This window comes from Neoarius graeffei, chromosome 23 (genome assembly GCF_027579695.1).
Source record: "Neoarius graeffei isolate fNeoGra1 chromosome 23, fNeoGra1.pri, whole genome shotgun sequence".
Classification (NCBI taxonomy): domain Eukaryota; kingdom Metazoa; phylum Chordata; class Actinopteri; order Siluriformes; family Ariidae; genus Neoarius; species Neoarius graeffei.
The window spans coordinates 48,552,009-48,563,984 of record NC_083591.1 but is presented as its reverse complement, the minus strand read 5'-3'; the positions used below and the strand labels follow the sequence as shown (position 1 = coordinate 48,563,984).

Sequence of the window (11,976 nt, the reverse complement as noted above, 5' to 3'; positions counted from 1 at the left end):
TTTTCCATTTGCAATGGCATATGCCCATCAACATTAATGTAAGACAAAGCAGTTATGAAGAAACATCTAATAAAATGTTTCAAAGAAAAAAAAAAAGTTAGTTAAATTTCCATTCTTTGACAACTCCCAGATATTAATAGGATCCCAAAAGCAATATGGCTCAACAATGGAGTTGTTATACTGTTCCTGCAATATGCCAGAGTATAGTGATTTGTATTTCAGTTGTACTAAATGTAAACAGTGGCATCACCCATCTTGTGAAGGACTGGGGCATAAAACCCAGGATGAAATTAATAAAGTAAAGAATTTAAAATGTATCAAATGTCAAGGCAAACATGGAAAACCAAAGAAGAAATATTAACACATACACACTAATTTGTTTGTTATTTCTTTCTTTTGATTATTCTTAACTAACTAGAGGATGTTATCCAAACTATACCATGACATGTGACAGGACAGCTAAAGTAAGATCCCCCAGGACGGTACGTGACGAGAGTTCAACGTCTGTGACAATTATTCCGGTCCGTGACGGGACAGGGAGGTCACTGACCATGAGCAATAATATGTCACGTCCCGGTCCATGTCACGGGTTTTAGTAATTGTCCAACAAGACAGAGAAGTACACCAAGTTAAAAAGGGAAGCACCTAACAATTACATTGCTGGCATCTGATAAGAGATATCTGATAAATTCTTTCCCCATCTCCTAGCAGCCTGTTATCCGTAACCCATAATATCGTTAACGTCCAAGATTTTCAATGAGAACTGGAGTCTTCTGGCTGTGGCTTGGAGAATGGGGTGAACAAGCCTGCTGTAGATTAGATTAGATTAAACTTTACTGATCCCTTTGGGAGGGTTCCCTCAGGAAAATTAAGATTCCAGCAGCATCATTACAGATAAACAGAGAAAAGAAATAGAGACAACTTCTAGATAAATTAAAATAAATAAAGTATTTACATATACAAATATAAAAGAATAAGATATGGGGAAGAGAGGAAGGTGGAGGGGGGGAAGTGGGGTTAGGGTAAGTGTGTGTGTGTGGGGGGGGGAGCAGGAAAGATATTGCACTTAAAGTGCTGATGACACGTTTTTGACATCTTTGGCGATGTTTTATAACATAAAAAGTAATTCCCGATGATCCATATATTAATTCACGAAGGCGCCTATTTTACAAGTTATGATAAAAAACGCAGCTATTTGGGCAAATTTGACGGGGCTGCAGCACCCAGGAGACGAAAGAGGAGGAGCTATATGACGTCAGCGAAAGAACGTTCCTCCTAACTTACCAGTTTGTTGATGCGGCAGGTGTTCAGTTTATCATTATTAGTATTTTTATTAGACATTATTAGACATTATTTTTATATATATATATATATATATATATATATATATATATATATATATATATATATATATATAGTTATTATGCCTTCGCATTGTGTTGCCGGCTTTTGCTCCAAAACCCACAAGGATGGGGTAAGTTTATTCAAGTTTCCCAGAGATCCCGAGCTGCATGCGAAGCGGGTGAAGCAAGTCAGGCGCACTCGTGACAAGTGGGAGCCCTCACCAACATCCGTCCTGTGCTCTGAACACTTCGATTTGGATTGTTTTGACACCCTTCCCAGCTTAAAAGAATCTCTTGGGTGTTCAGTTCAGCACAAACGTGTGCTGCTACCATCAGCAGTGCCTACAGTATTCCGGAGGGGGTCTACTAGTAGCTATGCCGGATCCAGCAGTCGCCTGGGACAAGGCGACTCCTCCAAAGACAGTCCTCCTGTCAGAACATGTGTTGAGAAACGACATAAGATAAAGGTACGTAGAGCTATAGAGTGCTCTGACATGATGCTAAAAATAGTAACCATGCGGTCTGCGTGGCCATCTTGGAAGTGACTCACTCCAGAGCGCTCAGAGTACACATCATAGAGTACACATTCATGATAATCATAAATGTAATCATAAAGTCGGCGTGATATCAGTCATGTATTTGCTTGTGAAAGCTTGCGGCTTTCATGTAACTGCCGCCTAGCAACGAGAGGCAAAGGGTAAAGAGGGTAGGCTATCATAGATTCTATTCGGAAGAGATCAATACATGACTGCTTAAAAATTAAGTATTTTAACAATTTGCATCTGTTTTGTGATTATCGTGACACTTGTGTGTTATATAGAACTGTATGTCTTATCAGCACATCGAGGATCTTCCACCGGAGGCTTTAGCAAGTACTCGTAGCAACACTACACTTTACCCTTTGCCATGCGTTGTTAGGGAACAGTAGCAAGTACCCCGATGACCGACTTCAAGAATATGTAGAAAAAATTTAGAAATTATACTTTCCAAAAGTCATTTGAGCTTAGTGTATTGCATTTCCATTTATATTGTAGGTTCTTGCTGATGTTTTTGCGGAGTATGACGCAGCTGCTGAATCAGAAGCTGCAGAGTTTGAATGTACTAGTTGTGAACATTCACATTATTATCAATCTCATTTATTTAAAATCAGATAAAATCATGCCATCATGATCACTGCTTAAAGTACCAGTATTTGGTTGTTGAAGAGCTAGCACTAGAGAGTTCACCGGCGTTTTCATGCGCCATTTCCATTGAGTAGAACAGCCAGTGAACCGCAGCGTGTTCTTCCGCTGACATCACAATATGGCCGCGAGCCACGGACCCAGTTTTCTTGCGCTGTGCAATTAAAAGTTGGATATTCGCGTAACAACAGCTTCTTTTCACGTAATTATAACAGAAATCTAACATGTTTGCCATGTTGTATAGTTTATTTAAGAAATTGCATAGAGTCATGTTCGTGTCATCAGCACTTTAATATTGCACATTGTCCGGTATTGCTTATTGTTAGGCTAGACTACTGCTCCTTCCCATCCTCTGTCCTCCTGTTACCCCTCCTCCCCCCCAGAGAGGAGTTGTACAGCCTGATGGCGTGAGGGACAAAGGAGTTTTCAAGTCTGTTAGTCCTGCACTTGGGAAGGAGCATTCTGTCACTGACCAGTCTCCTCTGGTTGCTGATGACGGTGTGCAGAGGGTGACTGGCATCGTCCATGATGTTCAATAGTTTGTCCATTTGTATATCTACATAGAGGGTGAGAAGAGAGTGAAAACACAAACTAAACAACAAAAACTCATCTAGATGTCATGTGATTTGACTAACAGGAAGGTCACAGGACTGGAAGGCCAAATACACAGAAAACAAGAAGTTGATCGGACCTATAAAGCCAACACGAATGATTACTTACAGATTCCGAGCAGCAGTCTTTATGAACTTCCAGCTCTCCTTGTATTATTGCCTCAGGCAAGAGACACCAAAGGAGGAGATTATAATGAGACTGTTATTAAAAACAGTATTCCTCTTGAGACTTCCCTGCTCTGTTAGGCTGGCAAATAAAAAATTTAAAACATTTTAATATAACATTACAGTTATGCTGAAAGACAGAGAACCATGATGATGTGAGAATATTCGGTTACAACACCAACGAGCATCTCATCTCTAAGATTTTGGGAATAATATCACGTTCACATGATAGAGTCTTTAGTCAGAGAATCAGGTCTCACAATCGATCAGAAACTGCGATATCGGTCTTCGTGAATAAGCTGCTGATAAACAGCCATAACTACAAGCAAACACAACATACTAATCTAGATTATAGTTTGGTATTTTCAGTATGATGGACATATTTACAGTTAGGTAGGACACAAGAGTTTTGGTTTACCAAAAGAGGCCTGTGACTTTATCAGAGAGAAATCAGGGAGGCTCTGATGGCCAGATTATCACTCTCATATTTCATCTTCATCTCAAAGAAATCTCAACAGGGAGGTAGAGTGTGTGCAAAAAGCGTGCAATAGTGTGTGTGGAGACCCCCCCCCCCCCCCCCAAAAAAAACTGTGCAATAGTGTAGTTATTTCTATGCACATGGGCTTAGCGCCCTCTAGTGTTCATCAGGGGTGTGGTGGCCACAGTCTGGGAAAACCTTTCATATGGTGAAATTCTGACATCTAATTTTACATACATGGTTGACATCCACCAAAAAACAAAAAATTTAATCAAAAGAATTTAAATTTTGAACCGGTTCGCCATTTTGACATTTTTTCAATGGAATAAAAGCATGTACTCTATCCACTTCTAGTGGGTTTCATCCATTTGGTTTGATCGCATGCAATATTGTTAGCATATTGCTCATCCTACGTGTATTACGCCACTCTACCCAATGGAGAACGAACGTTGAATATGGTTTACGATATTGCATGGCTGTCAAGACAACATGACATCACACGTCAGACCTGATGCGAATATCCAATGAGAAAGTTTTCTGCTGCTTATGCACAGAACCATCTTTTTATTCGCTGGTGGCACCCGCAGTAAACTGAAAATGCCATAAGATACGCATTACACGTAAAACTTCCATGCTAGCGAGTGACTGACAATTTGTAAACAAACATGGCTGCCAGGTTTGCTTCGTTAAATATAGAAGATTTTGAGACAATTTTGAAAGAGAATGTGTATGTTTAATAATATTGGCTGGCTTTTCGTGGTATATCGGATATATTCCATTCAGCTACTCATTTTCGACTCGTTCAATATCATGCTAGCTGAATGGAATGCATCTGACAGACCACTCAACGCCAGCTAATATTATTTAAACATAATATATACACATCATAATCATGATACGTCACAATCAGTTTCATCTACATGAATACTTACACAAATACTACAGTTTTAGTTAACTCGTACCTTTATAAGGAGAAAATATTATGCAAGGAATAAAACACAACAGGGCATGGTGTTATCGGAAAATATCTAACGATGCTGTGATGTGGCTCAGCGTGGAGTTGATTTTTATTAATTAAAGAGTGAACTTGCACATTTCTCCATTTATATTTAATATTGTAGAAAAATCCGTGAAACAAATACGTTCCAGGTGCCACTTATATTACAGCAGCTATAAACATCAGCTCCTTCACCAGCCTCTCGTTTTTACTCTTTAAATTAATAAGACAAAACAATCTAGCTTGTCATGTTACCAAGAACTTGCAAAACCAACCATTCAAAGATGTTCCCATGTCAGAAAATGTGAAGTTACAGCTTTAGATCTCTTACAAAATGGTGACACTAGTGACTCCTTGCATAAATGCTAAATGAAGGTCTCCTTGTAGAAAACGTCACTGTTCTTTATACCCATATTAGCTTATGTACAATTTACCAACGAAGCAATAATTTATAAGAATGACTGCATTACTATAAACATGTGATTCGCCTTGAACCAGGAAATCCTGTCAAAGCTGCTGCTATAGAAAAATTATTAAACACCTTCTGACCAGTTAGAATCAAGAATGCAGCAGTGCCGTGGAATAATTAAATAATATTGGCTTTTTTTCGTGGTATACAAGATACAGTGGGGCAAAAAAGTATTTAGTCAGCCACCAATTGTGCAAGTTCTCCCACAAAAGATGAGAGAGGCCTGTAATTTTCATCATAGGTACACTTCAGCTATGAGAGACAGAATGGGGGGAAAGAATCCAGGAAATCACATTGTAGGATTTTTAATGAATTAATTGGTAAATTCCTCGGTAAAATAAGTATTTGGTCACCTACAAACAAGCAAGATTTCTGGCTCTCACAGACCTGTAACAACTTCTTTAAGAGGCTCCTCTGTCCTCCACTTGTTACCTGTATTAATGGCACCTTTCTGAACTCGTTATCAGTATAAAAGACACCTGTCCACAACCTCAAACAGTCACACTCCAAACTCCACTATGGCCAAGACCAAAGAGCTGTCAAAGGACACCAGAAACAAAATTGTAGACCTGCATCAGGCTGGGAAGACTGAATCTGCAATAGGTAAGCAGCTTGGTGTGAAGAAATCAACTGTGGGAGCAATTATTAGAAAATGGAAGACATACAAGACCACTGATAATCTCCCTCAATCTGGGGCTCCACGCAAGATCTCACCCCGTGGGGTCAAAATGATCACAAGAACGGTGAGCAAAAATCCCAGAACCACACGGGGGGACCTAGTGAATGACCTGCAGAGAGCTGGGACCAAAGTAACAAAGGCTACCATCAGTAACACACTACGCCGCCAGGGACTCAAATCCTGCAGTGCCAGACGTGTCCCCCTGCTTAAGCCAGTACATGTCCAGGCCCATCTGAAGTTTGCTAGAGAGCATTTGGATGATCCAGAAGAGGACTGGGAGAATGTCATATGGTCAGATGAAACCAAAATAGAACTTTTTGGTAAAAACTCAACTTGTCGTGTTTGGAGGAGAAAGAATGCTGAGTTGCATCCAAAGAACACCATACCTACTGTGAAGCATGGGGGTGGAAACATCATGCTTTGGGGCTGTTTTTCTGCAAAGGGACCAGGACGACTGATCCGTGTAAAGGAAAGAATGAATGGGGCCATGTATCGTGAGATTTTGAGTGAAAACCACCTTCCATCAGCAAGGGCATTGAAGATGAAACGTGGCTGGGTCTTTCAGCATGACAATGATCCCAAACACACCGCCCGGGCAACGAAGGAGTGGCTTCGTAAGAAGCATTTCAAGGTCCTGGAGCGGCCTAGCCAGTCTCCAGATCTCAACCCCATAGAAAAACTTTGGAGGGAGTTGAAAGTCCGTGTTGCCCAGCGACAGCCCCAAAACATCACTGCTCTAGAGGAGATCTGCATGGAGGAATGGGCCAAAATACCAGCAACAGTGTGTGAAAACCTTGTGAAGACTTACAGAAAACGTTTGACCTCTGTCATTGCCAACAAAGGGTATATAACAAAGTATTGAGATGAACTTTTGTTATTGACCAAATACTTATTTTCCACCATAATTTGCAAATAAATTCTTTAAAAATCAGACAATGTGATTTTCTGGATTTTTTTTTCTCATTCTGTCTCTCATAGTTGAAGTGTACCTATGATGAAAATTACAGGCCTCTCTCATCTTTTTAAGTGGGAGAACTTGCACAATTGGTGACTGACTAAATACTTTTTTGCCCCACTGTATATTTAATTCATCTAGCATGATATTAAATGAGTCGAAGAAGAGTTCAATATCATGCTAGCTGAATGGAATACATCTGATAAACCACGAAAAAAAGCCAGCCAATATTAATAATTATTATTACACATACACATTCCTTTCAGGTGTTTGATGAATCTGTTTCAAAATTCTCTCAAAATCTTCTGTATTTAATGAAGCAACCCTGGCGGCCATGTTTGTTTACAAATTGTCACAGTCACTTGCTAGCACAGAAGTTTTACGTCTCCGACGTGTGACGTCATGTTGTCTTGACAACCATGCAATATCGTAAACCATATTCAACGCTCAATCTGCACTGGGTAGAGTGATGTAATACACATGGGATAAGCAATATGCTAACAATGTGTTATTTACCAGCTGGGAGGTCTGTATTGTGAAATACCGTGACCGAGGTCTTGAAAGTACTGAGCAAGGCCCTCTGGGCTGAGGTCAGTATTCAAGGCCGAGGTGACGGTATTTCACCATACGGACCGACCTTAAGCTGGTAAATAATATATACATTTTTTCTTTACCAAATTCTAACAGAAAACGAGAGCGCCCGAAAGGGAAAACCGAGCCGAGCCGCCATTTTGAATCCTCATTCACGGCTGTAATGCAAATTGCTTTCTCCTCGGTATACAAGTGCACTTCCATGGCAGGAAAAAAACTACATTTTGCCACCTATGTAGTCCCATATTTATACAAATAGGAGTCATTCAGGATTCAGTCATGTTTTTGCTCGGCGTTAGCAACAGTTTTTAGCTTTCTCCTGAAATGTTTTATTTTATTTCTTCTTCCTCAGGGTAGTAAAACTCGCTTTCGGTGTGAACACTGTCATTATCGCTATCCATGCCGTAAAATTAATGCTATTCTCATGAGAAATGCTGGCAAAAATTTATAAGATTTTTGATAATCTTATAAATAAATCTCATAAAAAAAGATAAAAGTTGACAAAAAAATGCTACTATGCTTTTTGTTGTTGTGAACGAGCGAGTCGCCAGAGGTCCGTAACCGGGGTCTGTACCGTAGGATACGGACCCGCTCACCAGCCAATCAGAGCGCAGGATCTGATGGAAACCGGACTGCGAAAAAAAATAATGCATGTTATCAAACCAAATGAATGAAACCTGCTAGAAGGGAATAGAATACATGTTTTTATTCCACTGAAAAAGTGTCCTGTATGTAGAATAAATTACAATATGGAATAAAAAGAGAGAAATTCACTCATAATAATATACTCAATTATTATAACAGCTATAAACAAGTCTTTTAGCTAACTTCTGAAGTACAGCTTAAATGAGATCAGGAAGGAGAAAGATTTGTTATGACAGGAAACGTTCAGATCAGCAGCACATCTCCTTAGCAGCATTTCACAAGAAATAGTAATGCATGCAGTCATGCTACATAAAAATATCACATCTGTATGTTCAAAAAGGAAGTTCACTCTACCCACATCTTTAAACATTTCTGATAAGGACCCTAGAGACTTCAACAGCTCGAATGTCACTGATTCTGATTCAATACTTTTCTAGTAAAGACCCCCCCCCACACACACACACACACAAAAGATGGTGGAATTCAAATACCATACCACTGAGTTAAATAAGAAAGGAAATAGTGAAAATATAAAATCATTCACACATCAAAACTATAGTTCTTGGTGAAAAATTCCTCAGATGATATTCGAGTTTACATGTTAGTGAAATACTATCCTCTTTGCTACAGTTCACTTTGTACGCACACACGCATCTCTGTTACATAACCTGTTTATAGTTCTTACCCAGTCTCACCACACACTATTTTTTCAGGCAGGAATGGGGAGGCTTGCTCAGCAATTAGTCCCCACTTCCTGCTGTCGCCAGGAAGCAGGAAGCTGTGAGGTCAGGGGTGTCGGCTCACATGTTTCCTCTTGGCCTGCTGCAGTGCCTCTGATGACTCCAACCGCTTGGCCTCCTCTCTGAAATTTCATCTCTGTTTTTCTTCAGCAAAAACTCGCCCAGTAAACCTTTGTGCCCTCTAAAGGCATAATGGCACTGCAGAGGAATCAAATTCATAAAAACACACAACTGTTATTACTAAAATACTATATTTTATCCTTGATAGTGTCAGTTTTCAGTTAAAATGATTTGCATGAACTGTGACATCACAGGCTTCTCAGTGAGAATATACTGTACATATTATAGAAACTATCAATATCGTAAATAAAGATGAAGTTTTCTGTGAGGAATCTTATTTAGCATTATTTATTTAAAACTGTATAGTTGAAGATCAAAAAAGATCAGGTGATATTTTTTTCCAATCTTCAACAGTCCAGTTTTCATGAGTAACACCAATTAACCAACTCCTACACTACCGTTCAAAAGTTTGGGGTCACTGAAATGTCCTTATTTTTGAAAGAAAAAGCACTGTTCTTTTCAATGAAGATCACTTTAAACTAATCAGAAATCCACTCTATACATTGCTAATGTGGTAAATGACTATTCTAGCTGCAAATGTCTGGTTTTTGGTGCAATATCTCCATAGGTGTATAGAGGCCCATTTCCAGCAACTCTCACTCCAGTGTTCTAATGGTACAATGTGTTTGCTCATTGCCTCAGAAGGCTAATGGATGATTAGAAAACCCTTGTACAATCATGTTAGCACAGCTGAAAACAGTTTAGCTCTTTAGAGAAGCTATAAAACTGACCTTCCTTTGAGCAGATTGAGTTTCTGGGGCATCACATTTGTGGGGTCGATTAAATGCTCAAAATGGCCAGAAAAATGTCTTGACTATATTTTCGATTCATTTTACAACTTATGGTGGTAAATAAAAGTGTGACTTTTCATGGAAAACACAAAATTGTCTGGGTGACCCCAAACTTTTGAACGGTAGTGTACAACTAGGTCCAGTATACACACACACAGGAGTTTCTTAGACCTTATTTTACAGGGACACACCTACAGCGCTAATGTCTCTTATACGTTCTTATAAATATGTCTGTAAGAGTCAAATGCATCTCATTTTTGACCTTGTAGTCATTTTATTTAATTCTACTTTAATTATTACACTTAGATTTTATAGGTTAAAGTCAGAATTGCATTTTTAGCACTAACTAGGTTTTACTCTGGGAAGTTACATCCATCCATTATCTGTAGCCGCTTATCCTGTATAGGGTCACGGGCAAGCTGGAGCCCCTCCCAGCTGACTATGGGCGAGAGGCGGGGTACACCCTAGACAAGTCGCCAGATCATCACAGGGCTGACACATAGAGACAAACAACCATTCACACCTACGGTCAATTTAGAGCCACCAGTTAGCCTAACCTGCATGTCTTTGGACTGTGGGGGAAACCGGAGCACCCGGAGGAAACCCACGCGGATACAGGAAGAACATGCAAATTCCACACAGAAAGGCCCCTGTTGGCCACTGGGCTTGAATCCAGAACCTTCTTGCTGTGAGGCGACAGTGCTAACCACTACACCACCGTGCCACCTGGAAAGTAAATATTTTTTGTAAACTAAGCGCCTCTGTCTGTTAAAAATGTCCTCTCTGGAAATCGCTCACCATATGATGAGGTTGTAAATGATTCTTGAAGAAACTGTTTGTCACTTTTGAAGCAGAAGACTCTGTTGTTGCACAGTAAAAAAAACAGAACTTGAACCAGATGCGAGACACATCTGCAGCAGAGCTTCACATGTGGTTGGAATGCGAGTCCTCAAAAAGTGTCCTCTCTGGAAAACTACAAGGATTGTGGTCACCGCTTCAGTTGTTACTACAGTCACCACCATGTACAAACATCACTGCACAGAACTTCAAATTTTGTACTGAAAATCACATCCATTCCAACAGTTTTTCACTTTTCAGCCCTTCAGTGCGGAGTTTGCATGTTCTCCCCATGTCTGCATGGGTTTCCTCTGGGTGATCTGGTTTCCCCCACAGTTCAAAAACATGCAGTTAGGCTAACGTGGGACGGCATTAGGCAGAAGTGCCCAAGAGTGGCGGTGCGCATGTACATAGCGGCTTTGCTCTCCTATGATGAACTAAATTTCATTTTACATTTGTGCAGTGACAATAAAGGCATTCATATATATTATTTACCAGCAGGGAGGTCTGTATCGTGAAATACCGTGACCGAGCTCTTGAAAGTACTGACCGAGACCCTTTGGGCCGAGGTCAGTATTCAAGGCCGAGGTCACGGTATTTCACTATACGGACCGACCTTAAGCTGGTAAATAATATATTTATTTTTTTCTTACCAAATTCTAACAGAAAACGAGAGCGCCCGAAAGGGAAAACCGAGCCGAGCCGCCATTTTGAATCCTCATTCACGGCTGTAACGCAAATTGCTTCTTCCTCGGTATACAAGTGCACTTCCATGGCAGGAAAAAAAAACTACATTTTGCCACCTATGTAGTCCCCTATTTATACAAAATTGAGTCATTCAGGATTCAGCCATGTTTTTGCTTGGCATTAGCAAGTTAGAGGTTTTTAGCTTTCTCCTGAAAAGTTTTATTTTATTTCTTCTTCCTCAGGGTAGTACAACCCCGATTCCAAAAAAGTTGGGACAAAGTACAAATTGTAAACAAAAATGGAATGCAATAATTTACAAATCTCAAAAACTGATATTGTATTCACAATAGAACATAGACAACACATCAAATGTCGAAAATGAGACATTTTGAAATTTCATGCCAAATATTAGCTCATTTGAAATTTCATGACAGCAACACATCTCAAAAAAGTTGGGACAGGGGCAATAAGAGGCTGGAAAAGTTAAAGGTACAAAAAAGGAACAGCTGGAGAACCAAATTGCAACTCATTAGGTCAATTGGCAATAGGTCATTAACATGACTGGGTATAAAAAGAGCATCTTGGAGTGGCAGCGGCTCTCAGAAGTAAAGATGGGAAGAGGATCACCAATCCCCCTAATTCTGCACCGACAAATAGTGGAGCAATATCAGAAAGGAGTTCGACAGT

The 11,976-nt window shown here is 39.9% G+C and overlaps 1 long non-coding RNA gene across 1 annotated transcript; it reads right to left on the bottom strand.

Moving 5' to 3' along the window:
• Positions 1-1,447: 1,447 nt before the first annotated feature.
• On the bottom strand, positions 1,448-8,902 carry LOC132871250 (uncharacterized). The gene is made up of 3 exons (XR_009651280.1): positions 8,800-8,902; positions 3,245-3,382; positions 1,448-3,080 (listed from the first exon to the last, which is right to left on the bottom strand). It is a non-coding gene; the product is annotated as an uncharacterized LOC132871250 (long non-coding RNA).
• Between the last annotated feature and the right edge of the window lie 3,074 nt (positions 8,903-11,976).